This window comes from Schistocerca americana, chromosome X (assembly GCF_021461395.2).
Source record: "Schistocerca americana isolate TAMUIC-IGC-003095 chromosome X, iqSchAmer2.1, whole genome shotgun sequence".
In the NCBI taxonomy this organism is placed as follows: Eukaryota; Metazoa; Arthropoda; class Insecta; order Orthoptera; family Acrididae; genus Schistocerca; species Schistocerca americana.
The window spans coordinates 601,098,817-601,116,234 of record NC_060130.1 but is presented as its reverse complement, the minus strand read 5'-3'; positions in this window follow the sequence as shown (position 1 = coordinate 601,116,234).

Here is a 17,418-nt window from a genome sequence, read left to right as displayed (position 1 = left end):
TGGCCTGCGAGTCGGTTGTTCGTGTGGCAGTTGTGGGCGCCTGTGTATTTTCTGAGGTGAGTGGGTGTGTTACTCGTATCACTCGTTTCTGGTGTCGCCATTTTGTACGAGTGATATAAAAAGGTGGGAGCCCATCTCTTGCCCCGGACCGGCTCCTCTGGCGGAGGGGGGGGGGGGGGGGGGGGAACTTCTGCAGCTCGCCCACCGACCTCGCCCCTAGGTCAAGGGCACTCTCGAGCTGCTGGGTTCAGCGCTCCGTTTCCAGCACACTGGTCCCACTCGGTGACTCCGTCGTCGGCGATTTCACGCGACGCACCCCGGCAACTGCGCCCCGCACTCCGGAGAGGCAGATGCACCCCTCGCCCTTCGCCGCCTACTTGCCCGAGTTTCCACCTGAAGGCCAAGGACCCACTCCTACTCAGGTGGCGGGCCGGTCCCCCAGACGTTCGGCGGTCTGGGCCCATCTAACCTAGCCCAGGCGATGTCACCACCTCCTGGGTTTGGCAGAACACGCCCCGGTTACCCAGGGGCGCGGCGAAGCACCCTTGCCGACTAGCGCCGCGATCCCACGCCGACAAACGAGATCGCCGGCATGCAGAGCACCTTCTGGCCAGTGCCCTGCGAACAGAAAGGGACTGGTGTTCGATCCCACGACACAGCTCCCCCTGTGCCACGCACCCTTCACTTTCGCATCGGGTTGGGTCGCAGCTCTCCCTTTTGTCACAAGGCAGAATGCCGAGCTTAACGTCTGGCACCACGGGAAGGCGGAAAGAGCCACTTGGGAAGGAGAGGCTATAAGAGACGCGTCACTTCCCCTTGTGAGAACTGCCGCCGCACGCCAGACTAGAAGCGATACGCCCCAGTGCGAGCCTCCGTGCCTTACGGCGCGCCGGCAACGGGCAGGGCCGCGCCGTCAAGCGACCGACCTCACGCCAGACTACCGAACATTATTTGATAACTGTCTTCGAGGGGCCTTTGTTAGACCTCCACTAAGTTGGGGGTGCCTGGCCCAGAGGGCACCTACCCCTCCTCCCCTGGCAGTATCCGAGTTTAAGCTGCCTATGATCGATTCTACCTCTGACCCCCGAGAATGGGAAAGCGCGTCGCAGATTGCGCGAATTTTATTTCTTTTTTCTTTTCCTTTTTCTTTTCTTTTTTTTACGCAGCATTTATATTTTTTCTCTGTCGCCCTTGTGTTCCACATAATTTCATGATAATAGTGAATATTACAAAAACAAAATTCAAATAAATTAACAACAACAACGCCTTGCACTTCTGTTGATTCCTGTGTCTCCCACTTCCCTGTGCCCCACAGGTTCGATGGTAGTGAGGGGGACACTGTGACCAGGCCTCGGGTTTCGATCCCTGCCCGCTTTGCCCGCCGAGCCACCACCGGTCCACTATCCCGATTTAAAAAAAAAAAAAAAAAAAAAGCGGTAAGAGATCGGATTCACATTAAAAGGTCCGCAGTTTCGACTCCGCCCGCTGGTAAACATTTTTGCGCTCCTTGGGAATGTGTACACTACTGACATTACAATTAACCGCAACATCATATTGGTTATTTTATTAATTTAAATAAGCACAAAAAGTATAGGCATAGGATGAAATGGGCGACTGCAAACATTTAAAAAGGGATTGTAGTTAACGCGTACACGAGAACGTCGTGTATGTAAACCAATGCTTCCATTCTTTTGCAATTGATCAGTTACATGTACTGGGGTGATCTTCATCAAAGAAACAGGGGAAGCAATAATTTTGACCGCATCCTGTGCACGTTATAAACGCCGCCTTTTTGCAGTCGCATGGTTTTTTTAATGTCTTCATAGAAAAACAAATTTGATTGAAATTCTAAAAACAGCTTGTTTCCTCGCACAGTCCAGCAGTGAACCACGTGTAACGCAGTATGTTGCTGAATATGTGCGAGGATAGCTGGTTATGCTGGTCACATCGCAGGGTTGCACTAGTAGCGAACATTTGGGGGAAATTACTTTGATACTGCACGCTGGCAATCCGTCTTCATGTTGGAACAGTTCGTCGTATGTTTGCCAAGGAGCACAAAAATATTTGCAGCTGGATGGAGTCGAACCCGCTACCCTTTCAATACGAATCCGTTCTCTTACCGCTTTTTCTTCATGTTGTCAGTTGTATTTGGTCGCAGCGGACGTCACATGACATCCGTTGAAGTTCGTTGTTGATCTTTCACCAGGTTTTTTAGTACAGAGGCTAGCTAGTCAGCTCTCTGACCGAACGCGCTGAGCTACCGTGCTGGCTAAACTGAAAGTCTGCTAGCCAGTATGCCACTAGTTGGGCTATTGGCAATTGATAAGGTGCACATGGTGATAGATCCGTATCAAAATTCCTTTTATTTCCTAAACGCTTGGCCATCTGAAGTTCCCATTTGGGGCACTTTCATGTCTCACCACGCCCTATATATACCATGAATTTGGACGAGTTCGGCGATGACGAGTAGGCGTCCTCTCCTTGTAAGTACAGGGCTAACATATGCTGCACAGTACTTTCATATTCTGCTAGACACTCCATCATATCCGTGAGAGTCCTTAGTCTTCAATGGTTTAATTAATGACTCAATCTCCGCCTTGTCTGTATCGCAGAGGAGTATTTCAGACATCAATCTCGGTAAGGCATTTGCCAAGAGATTTATATGATTCGCTGTAGAAACTAAATTTTTATTTAATTCACCAGCAATGCTCAGAAAATGAGTGTTCAGTACTGTACATATATCTAATTTATCAGGAACAGAAATATTTTTGCTACGAACTGACTTTATATCGTCGACCTTGTGCTACTGACCAGACACTTCCTTCACAACTGACCATATGGTTTTAATTTTATCCTGCGAATTAGCTATTCTATTTGCGTACCACATACTCTTGGACTTCCTAATAACATTTTAAGCACCATACAATACAGTTTGTAATGGGCTATTGTAGCTTGACTGTGACTACTAATATTTTGATATAATTCTTTGTTCTACATGATATACTTATTCCACTAGTCAGCCACCGAGGCTGCCTTTTTTAGAACGTTCAAATGGAAAGAAACTCTCAAAGAGCATGACAAATGCGTTAAGGAAAGCATTATATTTGTCATCTATATTATCGGCACTATACACATCCTGACACTCTTGTTCCTTGAGGAGGTTTAAAAAACTCTCTATTGCCATTGGATTGACTTTCCTACATAGTTTGAGTACAAAATCCTTTTAGTGTTGAAATTTGTGCATCATGGACTGAAAGGTCATACACCCTTTTACCAACAGAATGCCCATCTAGAAACGAAGAATGAATAAAAAATTGTCTATGACTGTGCTACTGCTCCCCTGCACCCTAGTTGGAAAATCACAGTTTGCATCAGATCATATGACTTTAGAAGATCTACCAAAGTTCTTTTTCTTCCACAATTATGTACAAAATTAATATTGAAGTCACCACTTATAACTAATTTCTGGTAGTTTCTATAAAGTGAATCAAGAACACACTGTAGCTTGAGCAGAAATACTCTGAAGTCAGAGTTAGGGGACCTATAAACAACAATTACAAACATTAATGTGGCCACCTGTCAAAAGCCTGAATAACCATCTTTTGCAGCGCGGTCCGCTCCGAGAGTCAGTGAGGTTAAAGAAGGCACCACCAGAGATGTTGAGACATGCCGACTCCACTGCTGAGGTTTCTCAGTTGTGGATCTAAGGCGCGTACTGCTCGGTCGAGATGGCCCCACAGATTCTCGACTGGGTTTAAATCCGGGGAGACTGGTGGCCTTTCTAACCACACACGCACAGTGTGAGCTGTGTGACACGTAGCATTGCCCCGCTGGCATATGGCATCGTGCCGAGGAAGAAGGAACTGCATGTAGGGGGTGCACATGATCTTCAACGATAGATACATACTCGTGTTGATCAATTTGCCTTCCAGAATGACGAGATCACCCAGGGAATGCCTCGAAAGCATTCCCCATACCACAACTCTCCCTCCTTCGGCGTGGACCCTTCCGACGATTGTTGCAGAGTATTTGCTTTGAGACGTTTCGCGCCGTGCCCGTCAACAGACATCTTCCCAACAGAGTATAATACGAGATTCATCTGGAAAGGCCACCTGTCGCCACTCAGTGGACGTCCCTTTGCTGTACTGACGTGCGAATTCCAGCCTTCGTCGCCGATGAACAACAGTCAGCATGGGTGCATGAATCAGACGCCTGCTGCATATGCACATGTGCAGCAACGCTTTCTGAAAGGTCATTGAGGGGACACTGTTTTTAGCCTCTTGGTTTATCTGGCTCATCAGTTACTCAACAGCTGCACGTCTATTCGCCCGCACACATCTTCGCAAACGTCGTTCAACCCTGTAATCTATGTGCACCACAGATGCCTCGGCGCCGGTTTTGGGTATCGCCATTTTGCCCTGCATGGTATACTTTAACCACAGCGACACTTGAACAGTTTACAGACTTAGCCAGTTTGGAAATGCTTCCACACTTCGCCCGAATGCCAATGATTATGCCCTTTTGGACGTCACTCACTTTCCCCATTACGACGACAGTTGCACTGTTTTCGAATCCCTCCGACACGCTTTGTATACCTTCCACTGCTAGTGCTGCCAGCTGCCGTGTGTGAGTGGTTACTACAGGTTGATGTCGAACATAGGCGGTGATCACGTTAATGTCGATGGACCATATATTATTGACCAAGAAATAGTTGTACTTCAGAATAAACTGTAGCAGCTTACAAGGGAACCTCCCCATTGCACCCCACTCAGATTTAGTTATAAGTTGGCACAGTGGATAGGCCTTGAAAAACTGAACACAGATCAATCGAGAAAACAGGAAGAAGTTGTGTGGAACTATGAAAAAATAAACAAAATATACAAACTGAGTAGTCTATGCGCAAGATAGGCAACATCAAGGATAGTGTTAGCTCCGGAGCGCCGTGGTCCAATGGTTAGCGTCAGTAGCTGTGGAATGAGAGGTCTGTAGTTCAAGTCTTCCCTCGAGTGAAAAGTTTACTTTCTTTATTTTCGCAAAGTTATGATCTGTCCGTTCGTTCATTGATGTCTCTGTTCACCGTAACAAGTTTAGTGTCTGTGTTTTGCGACAGCACCGCAAAACCGTGCGATTAGCAGACGAAAGGACGTGCCTCTCCAATGGGAACCGAAAAAATTTGATCGCAAGGTCATAGGTCAACCGATTCCTCCAAAGGAAAGCACGTCTGATATATTCTATACGACACTGGTGATGGCATGTGCGTCAGATGACAGGAATATGTTGTCGACCCACCTAACTTGTACACTTGGCGAATGGGTAAAAAGATTCTTCTACCTTGCCCGATTTAGGTTTTCTCGTGGATGTGATAATCACTCCCAAAAAGTGATGAAAACATAAGAGTTCCCCACATAAACTGAAAATAAAAAATGAAGCTTCTCACTCGAGGGAAGATTTGAACCAAGGACTTCTTGTTCCGCAGCTGCTCACGCTAACCACGGGACCACGGCCCGCGGGAGCTTACATTATCCTTGATGTTGCCTATCTTGCGTATGGAATACTCAGTTTGTATATTTTGCTTATTTTTTCATAGTTCCACACAACTTCTTCCTGTTTTCTCGATTGATCTGTGTTCAGTTTTTCAAGGCCTATCCACTGTGCCAACTTATAACTAAATCTGAGTGGGGTGCGATCGGGAGGTTCCCTTGTTAGTAAACTCAGCAGTTTCCTGCAGTGATGGTTTTGTGCTTTAGCAAAATTGTTCGAATTACCTTATCAGCTTAGTTGACTGCTAGGTTCATGTATAGCTTCTTAATGTCAAGGGATGCCAAGCGCATGTATCTGTAATGGGGTTCTCATTTATTTCATTCATTAACGCTTTATTAATATGAACCGAATAGTTTCAGTGAAACGTATGAGCCGGCCGCTATGGCCGAGCGGTTCTAGGCGCGTCAATCCGGAACCGCGCTGCTGCTACGGTCGCAGGCTCGAATCCGGCCTCGGGCATGGATGTGTGTGATGTCCTTAGGTTAGTTAACTTTAAGTAGTTCTAAGTCTAGGGGAATGATGAGCTCAGATGTTAAGTCCCATAATGCTTAGAGCCATTTGAACGATTTTTAAAGCGTATGCTTTCTTCAGAAGCTAAGTATGCTGGTACTCTTATAAGCCTACATCAGGTTGTATACTGTAGTGACAGAGGGAAAAAGTACTTAAGTCATTCGTGTCGGCACTATAGTGAGTTAGACTAGATTTACTGCTCGAGGAGGTCGAGCAGATAAGACAACACACACAAAATATTAGATCATTGCTACGTATCACTCCGGTAGGGACCGCAAAGGAAAGGTTACAGTAATTACAACATGCATAGAGCCATTTAAGCAATCATTCTTACCGCACTCATTGAACAATCTGAAATACTGAAAGAAAGTGTATACATTTGTTTCTGTCGCTAAACACTAACTTATCACTTGGTACAGAACAGAATAATAATCACCTCTCAGTGCACGATTGACTGTAAACTTCCATACAGTTCTGACTTCTATTACAGCTTACACTGCTGGATCTGAAGTAAGAAGATGCTGACGTCATGTAGACAAGAGCTGAGCGCCACTGCGCTGTGACGTTGGTTCTCTTCCAGCAGCAGCTGTGTATGGAACCTGTTCAGGGCGTGTCTACGCGGACTTTTCTCATTCGTTACTACACTACTGGCCATTAAAATTGCTACACCAAGATGAAATGCAGATGATAAACGGGTATTCATTGGACAAATATATTATACTAGAACTGACATGTGATTACATTTTCACGCAATTTTGGTGCATAGATCCTGTGAAGTCAGTACCCAGAACAACCACCTCTCGCCGTAATAACGGCCTTGATACGCCTGGGCATTGAGTCAAACAGAGCTTGGATGGCGTGTACAGGTACAGCTGACCATGCAGCTTCAAGACGATACCACAGTTCATCAAGAGTAGTGACTAGCGTATTGTGACGAGCCAGTTGCTCGTCCACCATTGACCAGACGTTTTCAGTTGGTGAGAGATCTGTAGAATGTGCTGGCCAGGGCAGCAATCGAACATTTTCTGTATCCAGAAAGGCCCGTACAGGACCCGCAACACGCGGTCGTGCATTATTCTGCTGAAATATAGGGTTTTGCAGGGATCAAATGAAGGGTAGAGCCACGGGTCGTACACATTTGAAATGTAACGTCCACTGTTCAAAGTGACGTCAATGCGAACAAGAGGTGACCGAGACGTGTAACCAATAGCACTCCATACCATCACGCCGGGTGATACGCCAGTATGGCGATGACGAATACACACTTCCAATGTGCGTTCACCGCGATGTCGCCAAACACGGATGCGACCATCATGATGCTGTAAACAGAATCTGGATTCATCCGAAAAAATGACGTTTTGCCATTCGTGCACCCAGGTTCGTCGTTGAGTACACCATCGCAGGCGCTCCTGTCTGCGATGCAGCGTCCTGGGTAACCGCAGCCATGGTCTCCGAGCTGCTAGTCCATGCTGCTGCAAACGTCGTCGAACTGTTCGTGCAGATGGTTGTTGTCTTGCGAACGTCCCCATCTGTTGAGCGGATAAGATGCCTGTCATCTCGACTGCTAGTGATACGAGGCCGTTGGGATTCAGCACGGCGTTCCATATTACCCTCCTGAAACCACCGATTCTTTATTCTGCTAACAGTCATTGGATCTCGACCAATGCGAGCAGCATTGTCGCGATACGATAAACCGCAATCGCGATGGGCTACAATCCAACCTTTATCAAAGTCGGAAACGTGATGGTACGCACTTCTCCTCCTTACACGAGGCATCACAACAACGTTTCACCAGGCAACGCCGGTCAACTGCTGTTTGTTTATGAGAAATCGGTTGGAAACTTCCTTATGTCAACACGTTGTAGGTGTCGCCACCGGCGCCGACCTTGTGTGAATGCTCTGAAAAGCTAATCATTTGCATATCACAACATCTTATTCCTGTCGGTCAAATTTCGCGTCTGTAGCACGTCATCTTCGTGGTGTAGCAATTTTAATGGCCAGTAGTGTACGTCAGGTAACGACTTGCTTCCATCGTAAGGTACCAACTTTGACATGGGACCTCGTTCTTCAGACGACATCACACTGCAAACCAACTTCAGTGCATGGCAGATGGTACTTCCCTATGTACCACGAATTAAGGTTTCTCCCTGTTCCATCGCGTAAGGAGCGCGGGAAGAATGATTGCTTAAATGCCTCTTTGCACACTGTAATTCATCTTTACTACAAGTAGGAGGCTGTACTATAATCCTAGATTAATCACTTAACACTGAGACTGTAAGTGGGATTTCGTGGAATAGTTTGCGTCTATTTTCAAACATACACCAGTTCTCAGTGATGCTCTTCCATCGCTCAAAAACCCCGCATGCCCTTCTCTGTAGACATTAAATATTCCCCTTTTATACTATTTGGCATGGTTCCCAGAAACCTGGGCAATATTAGTAGTGGAACATTGGCGGTGCGGCCCCACTCTTTATTGTTGCCAAATTTACTCAAGATGGTGGATCCAAGATGGCGGCCATAGATGTGGCAACATCACAGTGACATCATGGCTTGAAGTTCAAATTTTGGTGAGAAAATAGATCAGTTGGGCTACCTCCACTAACCTAAGCCCCCCTACTCTCCCCCTCCTTCCCCCTCCCCTCCCCTCCCCTCCCCGCCGCTACACCATCTGGAAATTTACAGGAAAAGGACTCAGTCTGTGCTGGGCTGCTGGATATGGTGACTGTAAGTCTTTATTTTACATACACTGTTTATTTAAGCAAGTTGAATTGACATAGACAGTAGCGCCATCCAGTGTGTTCACCATGAGGTCCGAAGTCCAACTGACCTTCAAATCTCATTGCAGGGCCTGACAGAGATTTCAGAGATGCTTTGCTGTCTGAATGTGTAGCCCCTGCTCAAATTCTCCTCCGTGCACAAGCTAATAGCTGATATGTCCACTTGGAATACCATGGCCAGCTTCCCTTGAGAGACTGCGCTCTCTAGCCTGTGCTGTATCCCAAATACCACGGCCTCGCGCCCTCGGCTGTTTTCGACCCGTCAGTATACTACCAGACTATGTCTCCTGCACAGTGTTGTGGTTCGTTCTTCCACTGCTCCCTACTTGCAATTGTTTCATTGGAAGGTTTACTGAAGCCGCTGTAAGCTATTGCATAGTCACCAAGCATTTCCACGACCATTCCTATATTTCCCACATTCCCTAAATTGGTGTGGGATTTGTGATATCTTAAGGGCATCCAGGTATTTTCAATTTTTAGCCTGTATGCTGCTGCCTCCATTTTAACCTACAGGTAATGGGAGTATGCTTAAAGTGACCTTTTTCTTTTGTCAGAGCAGGACGCTTTCAGAATTCAGGGGGAAAAACTTATTTGTAATTTATTCAACAAGGACATGAAGCAATGTGTTAATTATAACTAATTTTAATTAATCAACCTTAGATGCAGAAGCATTTGTTTTACATTTGTCGAAGGAGGAAATCAGTTTCAAAATGTCGGGTCTAGTTTTCAAGTAGGAATGAAGCTTATCACATGATTTTTTGATGTTATTTATGGTAATCAAAATGACTTTCAAAATTGGGACAAATTTTGTTTTGTCACTTGTCCATATCTTGTTCATTAGAGAAAAAAAAAACCTTTCGACGGATGCGCTACTTCCAAGCAAACATAAAACGTATTCAATAATTATACGAAATTTCGTAGAGTTCAAATTGTTACAGTTAATAAAATGTTCCGGGCTGTTTTGCCGTAGTTCAATGGATTTCACCATAAAACCCATCGTTTCGTCCCCACCTGCGGAGAACATAGTCAAGGGCGACTGTAGCTACTTTGAATGTCCGATTCGTACTCTGACTCGCTACTGACCACAGCGAAATTCCGCTTACGCGCAGTGACGTGCTGAAGAAGATGTGTACTGGTCTTCTACCACGGGGTGATAGCAGTAGCGGACGATGGCAGTCGACAACGGCCAACTGCGCTGGTGCATTCAAAACATGTGACGTCACGACACTGCGCGGAAGCGGAATTTTGCTGTAGTCAGTAACGAGTCATTCATAGTAGCTACGATCCCCCTTGAAAATGCCCCCCGCAGATGGGGACGAAACGTTGGGTTTTAAGGTGAAATACATTCGGCCACGGCATAACAGCGCGGAACGTTTTGTTAATGGTGATATTTCCGGCCGTGAAGGTTTATATTTTACAGTTCAGATTGTTGTCACGGAAATGTGTGAACAACTCCATTCAACGGTCTCCAGTAACAACATTTTTAGCATTCCAGCTTGATACTTTTTCATCTGTGACGTGGTTGGAAATAAGGGAAAACTCATCGAATACGTCCGTATCTTGGTTGCTGCTAAGAAATCCTTGTGTAATCAGCAAATCCTCATATTCTGTATTTCTTCCCACACAGGTACGTCTGTCAAAGTTGCCCAGTCAAACACTTCTAAGTCTGTATTGAAATGACACCACTGATCCAAGTATTCGTTGTTAGTCCTACAAAATTCTGCCGCCGCAGTTTCTACACCCAGAGGAACAGCGTCAGTATCTTATAATTTTGTTATTAGATTACGGGCGGTGTGAGGAGGAAAAAGCGAACTCTCTATGCGTGCCAAGTTATCTCGAAGACATTTAATTTCCTTCGTAGATTCTACAGCAGACATTCATTGTACTTCAGTTTTTAACACCGTTTGATGTAAGTCGCTGCTTGTGCATTCAAAAAATATAACCATAATTCAGAGATAGGATTTTCGAAAAATGTTTTTAAAATACACTCCTGGAAATGGAAAAAAGAACACATTGACACCGGTGTGTCAGACCCACCATACTTGCTCCGGACACTGCGAGAGGGCTGTACAAGCAATGATCACACGCACGGGACAGCGGACACACCAGGAACCGCGGTGTTGGCCGTCGAACGGCGCTAGCTGCGCAGCATTTGTGCACCGCCCCCGTCAGTGTCAGCCAGTTTGCCGTGGCATACGGAGCTCCATCGCAGTCTTTAACACTTGTAGCATGCCGCGACAGCGTGGAGGTGAACCGTATGTGCAGTTGACGGACTTTGAGCGAGGGCGTATAGTGGGCATGCGGGAGGCCGGGTGGACGTACCGCCGAATTGCTCAACACGTGGGGCGTGAGGTCTCCACAGTACATCGATGTCGTCGCCAGCGGTCGGCGGAAGGTGCACGTGCCCGTCGACCTGGGACCGAACCGCAGCGACGCACGGATGCACGCCAAGACCGTAGGATCCTACGCAGTGCCGTAGGGGACCGCACCGCCACTTCCCAGCAAATTAGGGACACTGTTGCTCCTGGGGTATCGGCGAGGACCATTCGCAACCGTCTCCATGAAGCTGGGCTACGGTCCCGCACACCGTTAGGCCGTCTTCCGCTCACGCCCCAACATCGTGCAGCCCGCCTCCAGTGGTGTCGCGACAGGCGTGAATGGAGGGACGAATGGAGACGTGTCGTCTTCAGCGATGAGAGTCGCTTCTGCCTTGGTGCCAATGATGGTCGTATGCGTGTTTGGCGCCGTGCAGGTGAGCGCCACAATCAGGACTGCATACGACCGAGGCACACAGGGCCAACACCCGGCATCATGGTGTTGGGAGCGATCTCCTACACTGGCCGTACACCACTGGTGATCGTCGAGGGGACACTGAATAGTGCACGGTACATTAAAACCGTCATCGAACCCATCGTTCTACCATTCCTAGACCGGCAAGGGAACTTGCTGTTCCAACAGGACAATGCACGTCCGCATGTATCCCGTGCCACCCAACGTGCTCTAGAAGGTGTAAGTCAACTACCCTGGCCAGCAAGATCTCCGGATCTGTCCCCCATTGAGCATGTTTGGGACTGGATGAAGCGTCGTCTCACGCGGTCTGCACATCCAGCACGAACGCTGGTCCAACTGAGGCGCCAGGTGGAAATGGCATGGCAAGCCGTTCCACAGGACTACATCCAGCATCTCTACGATCGTCTCCATGGGAGAATAGCAGCCTGCATTGCTGCGAAAGGTGGATATACACTGTACTAGTGCCGACATTGTGCATGCTCTGTTGCCTGTGTCTATGTGCCTGTGGTTCTGTCAGTGTGATCATGTGATGTATCTGACCCCAGGAATGTGTCAATAAAGTTTCCCCTTCCTGGGACAATGAATTCACGGTGTTCTTATTTCAATTTCCAGGAGTGTATTTAGCCATTTCTCGATGCTCAGAAAATAGCCTTTTAAGGGCTCAAATATTTTTAAAATTCTTTCAAGCGCCGGCATTAGTGCGAGCCGCCTGGTTTTGCTGTAGCCCAGCAGTTTCTTATACTCTGTGTCGTTGGAGTCACAGACCTCTTTGAGAGCTTCCACTCGAAAAACGAGTAAATTTTCATAATCATAGATTCGAACTCCATAGGGAGACGGTCTGAAGCTCTTTAGATCGCGTTGTGAACTATATGGACTCCGCATACAATTCCAAAGAGTTGTCTTCCGAGTGATAGGTTGGTTGGTTTTTTGGGGGAAGAAGACCAGACAGCGAGGTCATCGGTCTCATCGGATTAGGGAAGGACAGGGAAGGAAGTCGGCCGTGCCCTTTCAGAGGAACCATCCCAGCATTTGCCTGGAGCGATTTAGGGAAATCACGGAAAACCTAAATCAGGATGGCCGGACGCGGGATTGAACCGTCGTCCTCCCGAATGCGAGTCCAGTGTGCTAACCACTGCGCCACCTCGCTCGGTCCGAGTGATAGGGTCCATTTTTCGTAAATATTATTACCCACTTCTCTATTCTTTCCTCCAAAATTGCAGTTAGTATTCTTTCCACAAAATGCCATAGTGTCCTTATTTAAATCACCGCACGGTAATACATCCTTCAAATAATCGACAACAATATCCGGTGTTTCACCAGGCTGCTCTCGAACTCTAATATATATATATATATATATATATATATATATATACCCCTTAAAAAGATGTGAAAGTGAAGATTTTACATATTCAAAACTGGGAATAATTTTACAGAGCCATGATTTGAAGCATCCGTTAATCAAGATATGACCTGGGCTTCACAACGATGTTCTTTCAATTCATTCATCACCAAAGGTGCCAGTACACTTACAACAATAGCCTGGGATTTTGTACGAGCACCTCTAAATTTTTTCTCAAAACATATTTGAATTAAACATTTGAGCGAAAGCTGTGGTTTTCTTGGACCGTGTGATATGCCCATGCCGCTTCCGTTACATCCAAATCCATCGAAGTTGACAAATCAGTTCTTTTGAGAAAAGCAAGCAGTGACGAGCTGGAAGCAGCAGTATGATCGGAAAGTCTGTGTTTTTCCGATTTTAAATGTTTCTCAATATCGCTGACACCACCATCACCAACATTGAAATCAGTACGACACTTTTTACAAATAACTTCTGATGCACCACTCCTTTGTTTTATAAACCGATATTTTTTGCAAAGTAATATTAAAGATACACTTGCTTTTAAGCATTTTTCTAATGTTACAAAGACACAAACTCGGAAACATTGAATGAGTTGTTTGATTGTGCACTTACGCTAGAACATTCCAATACAAACTAAAACTAAACAATGTTGCCGCACGTCAAGTTCGCACTCGCGCGATGTGATTGTCGGCTGAGTTGAGCAGCAGCATCTGTCTCGCTCTCGCATTGCTCTCTCTCCGTGCCGCCCGCGCTGACACCGTCATCCACGAGTTTCGAATGTAATGAGTATAGGCGGGTAGGGGGTACGCCTGTCTGTTTGCAAAAGCGGGACATTTTGGTCTGGCTGGGGACAACGGGACAAACAGCCTGAAAGCGGGACTGTCCCGCCCAAAGCGGGACGTATGGTTAAGTTAGGTATGCTCCGTATCATACTGGACGGTCCGCGTCTTGAAGTCTAGTGGTCAATTCAGCATTACCTACCTATTCGGCGGAATATTTTTGATCAGATAGCATGTCCGACAATATCCAGCTCATCTGATGAGATGCCGGCCGGAGTGGGCGAGCGGTTCTAGGCGCTACAGTCTGGAACCGCGCGACCGCTACGGTCGCAGGTTCGAATCCCGCCTTGGGCATGGATGTGTGTGATGTCCTTAGGTTAGTTAGGTTTAAGTAGTTCTAAGTTCTAGGGGACTGATGACCCCAGAAGTTAAGTCCCATAGTGCTCAGAGCCATTTGAACCATCTGATGAGATCACAGAACGAGAGATAATATGGAAAAGACAGTGCAAAACCAGGGAGAAAGGTCTTTGTAAAGAACAAGCGAGATGAGACCATTAAAATGGTAATGAAAAACATTACAGCTGCAGACGGTCCAAATGTACAAGAGATAAAAAGGCGAATTATGTGTGAACAGCCAATAACATGTTCATTGTCGATGTGGCAATTCGTGAACACCATGAAAAACTGTTAAATAAATGGAAAAATTTTGTAAATTTGTGGTAAGGTCTTATGGGACCAAACTGCTGAGGCCATCGGTCGCTAAGCCTATACACTACTTAATCTAACTTAAACTAACTTACGATATGGACAACACACACACCCATGCCCGAGGGAGGACTCGAACTTTGGACGGAGTGAGCCGCACGGACCGTGGAAGGCGCCTGAGACCGCGCGGCGATCCCGCGTGGCGTTAAATAATGAACAAACGACTAACTTATGCTCTGTACGACGATGTTTCACTATACAGGGCGGTGATGATGTAGTAAACTGCAACTACGGACATAATTTTAAGGATTAAGACAAATCTTCACAGAGAAATTCAGTTTAAAATTCAAAATGTTCATTGGGTCTCACGGAGAACCGAGGAAAGAGATCATTGCCACGAAGGGCGTGTAGTCAAGTTTGTCGCCGGCGATAAACCGGTATAACTGTACTGCAGTGTAATCAAGGATACAAAGATAGACCGAAGTTAACGCAACGCTGTAACGAACATGTAACTGTAATTGACTATGCATTTATTGATTATGCTGGTACCGATTAAACGTATACTAGAGAACAGTCGCGATATAGAGCAGTATTTCAATTAGATTTCAAGGATTATGTGCACATTATCAGGGTAATGTAGAACCACAACAAAGAACGTAAAAGTTATGCATTTTACAAGGGTTGCCCAAAAAGTAATGCACTGCTTTTTTTCCCTTCCTCCAGCGCGAAACAAGGACGTGTATGCCCTGTCTTTACCAATCTTTGCCCTGGTGGCGGAACCAGTGCTTCACTGTGTGATTCACCTCCTCATCGTTCTCAAAATGTCTTCCACGAATGGCATCCTTTAATGGCCCAAACAAGTGGAAGTCCGAGGGGGCTACGTCAGGGCTGTCAGGTGTGACAGCCGTGGATGGTCTCCCCGACCGCTGCAAATCGTGGAGTTAGCCGAACCGCCTTCTGATGATCTCAACCTACTTGCTCAGCGACTGACTGTACTTCTGTCGACAGCAGATGCTCCATAGACTTTGCACAAGCGTTTGTGTATATTCCTCAATTTCTTTCTCTGCAGTGAGAAATTCAAAGACTTGCTTGTAACGTATATCACCTAAAGACGCCATTTCTAAACTGTCCTCCAGTTACGCTATCTGTCGGAAGTGACGGAAACTTGGCGCTCTCACTTCAAATAATACATACATAATATTTCACATTCGTAGCATTGTTTTCAGCCGAGAAAAAAATGCGGTGCATTACTTTCTGGGCAACCCTCGTATATGATACAACAATACACAGGAGGAAGGAGGCGCTGCACTGGAAAACATGGCTATTGAGCTGCATGTCCGTGTAGTAAGCCTACTGGTCATGCGCCCACATTTTTTAACCGTTACAGGTGTTACGTATTGATGTTACCCTTTCTTAACGCGCGTAACTGATTGGAAAGCTGAAGACAGGCGTCTATCGGTGGGGTGGGGGGTCATTTTACTAAAAGCTTTTATATTTGCACATAAGTCAATTTCCAAATTTCTCGGCTACCTTTCGGAGAATAAAGTATCATGAGAACAAAATAGTATCGAAAATGATAAGAAATTCTGGAAAATTACAAACTGTGTTTAACAGAGAATATTTTTCAGTTGCTTGTCTGGAGACCAGCCCACGTGGATGGGGCTACAGCAGATGGGGCTGACAGCAGAAAACATTTCGGAAAGGAAAAGGCGCCATCAAAGGCTGACCGTACCTGTAGTCAACAACGAACTCCACACGGTTCTTTGAGTCCATAGGTAGAACTGGGAAACCACAGAAAGTTGAGTAAAGCAAGATAGAAAGGGTAAGGCCATCTAATAAGTGAAATCCTGAGGAAATCGATTTCGAAACCAGAAAAAAATTCTGTTTAGCTGCATCACGACTTGCCTAGGAGCTATGCGTTCCACTCCAACAAATGTACTGTTAGCGGAAGCAGCGGAAGTGCATTACGATGGAAATTAATGACAGACATATTCCTCCTGAAAAGACTGTCTGCAAGTGACCTCCCACTGATGGAGAAACTCGACAGGTTTTCTGAAGAAGAAATTAATGGGCAGGAAATAAAATTGTAATTATGTATGAGCTTCGTAGCTTTAAAGGAAATTTTACTTAATGCCTAAGGAACGCCAACACATCCTGATTCCGATTACCAGTATAATTAAATAACTTCAAGAGTCGACATTTTCAACTTTTCCGCTGGCCAGTGCGACCGTAGCAGTCGCGCGGTTCCGGACTTCGCGCCTAGAACCGCTAGACCACTGCAGGTGGCCAAGTTGTTAGAGCTTATTGCTATTACAGCTCTCAAATCAGTTTCATGAAACATGTACTTCTCAAATGTTCAGACTAATACTTTTCAAATGATTGATTTCCCTGTACTGAAATTTTCTGGAAATTATGGTAGAGTGATGTGGTAAGCACTGACATAAACAATTTATTACTCTTATATCAAACCATTTTATACATTATATTATTATCATTATTAGAGTTCCAGACGTCTGTGTCACATCAAAATTAGGGGTGACGGCAGATTACATTTGGGCAGGGGGAGACATTAACAAACTGTTAAATGAACGGAAACTCAAAAAGGTTTTTTCCATATATTTTCATGTTGTTGTTGTGGTCTTCAGTCCTGAGACCGGTTTGATGCAGCTCTCCATGCTACTCTATCCTGTGCAAGCTTCTTCATCTCCCAGTACCTACTGCAATCTACATCCTTCTGAATCTGCTTAGTGTATTCATCTCTTGGCCTCCCTCTACGATTTTTACCCTCCACGGTGCCCTCCAATGCTAAATTTGTGATCCCTCGATGCCTCAAAACATGTCCTACCAACCGATCCCTTCTTCTAGTCAAGTTGTGCCACAAACTTCTCTTCTCCCCAATCCTATTCAATACCTCCTCATTAGTTACGTGATCTACCCACCTTATCTTCAGCATTCT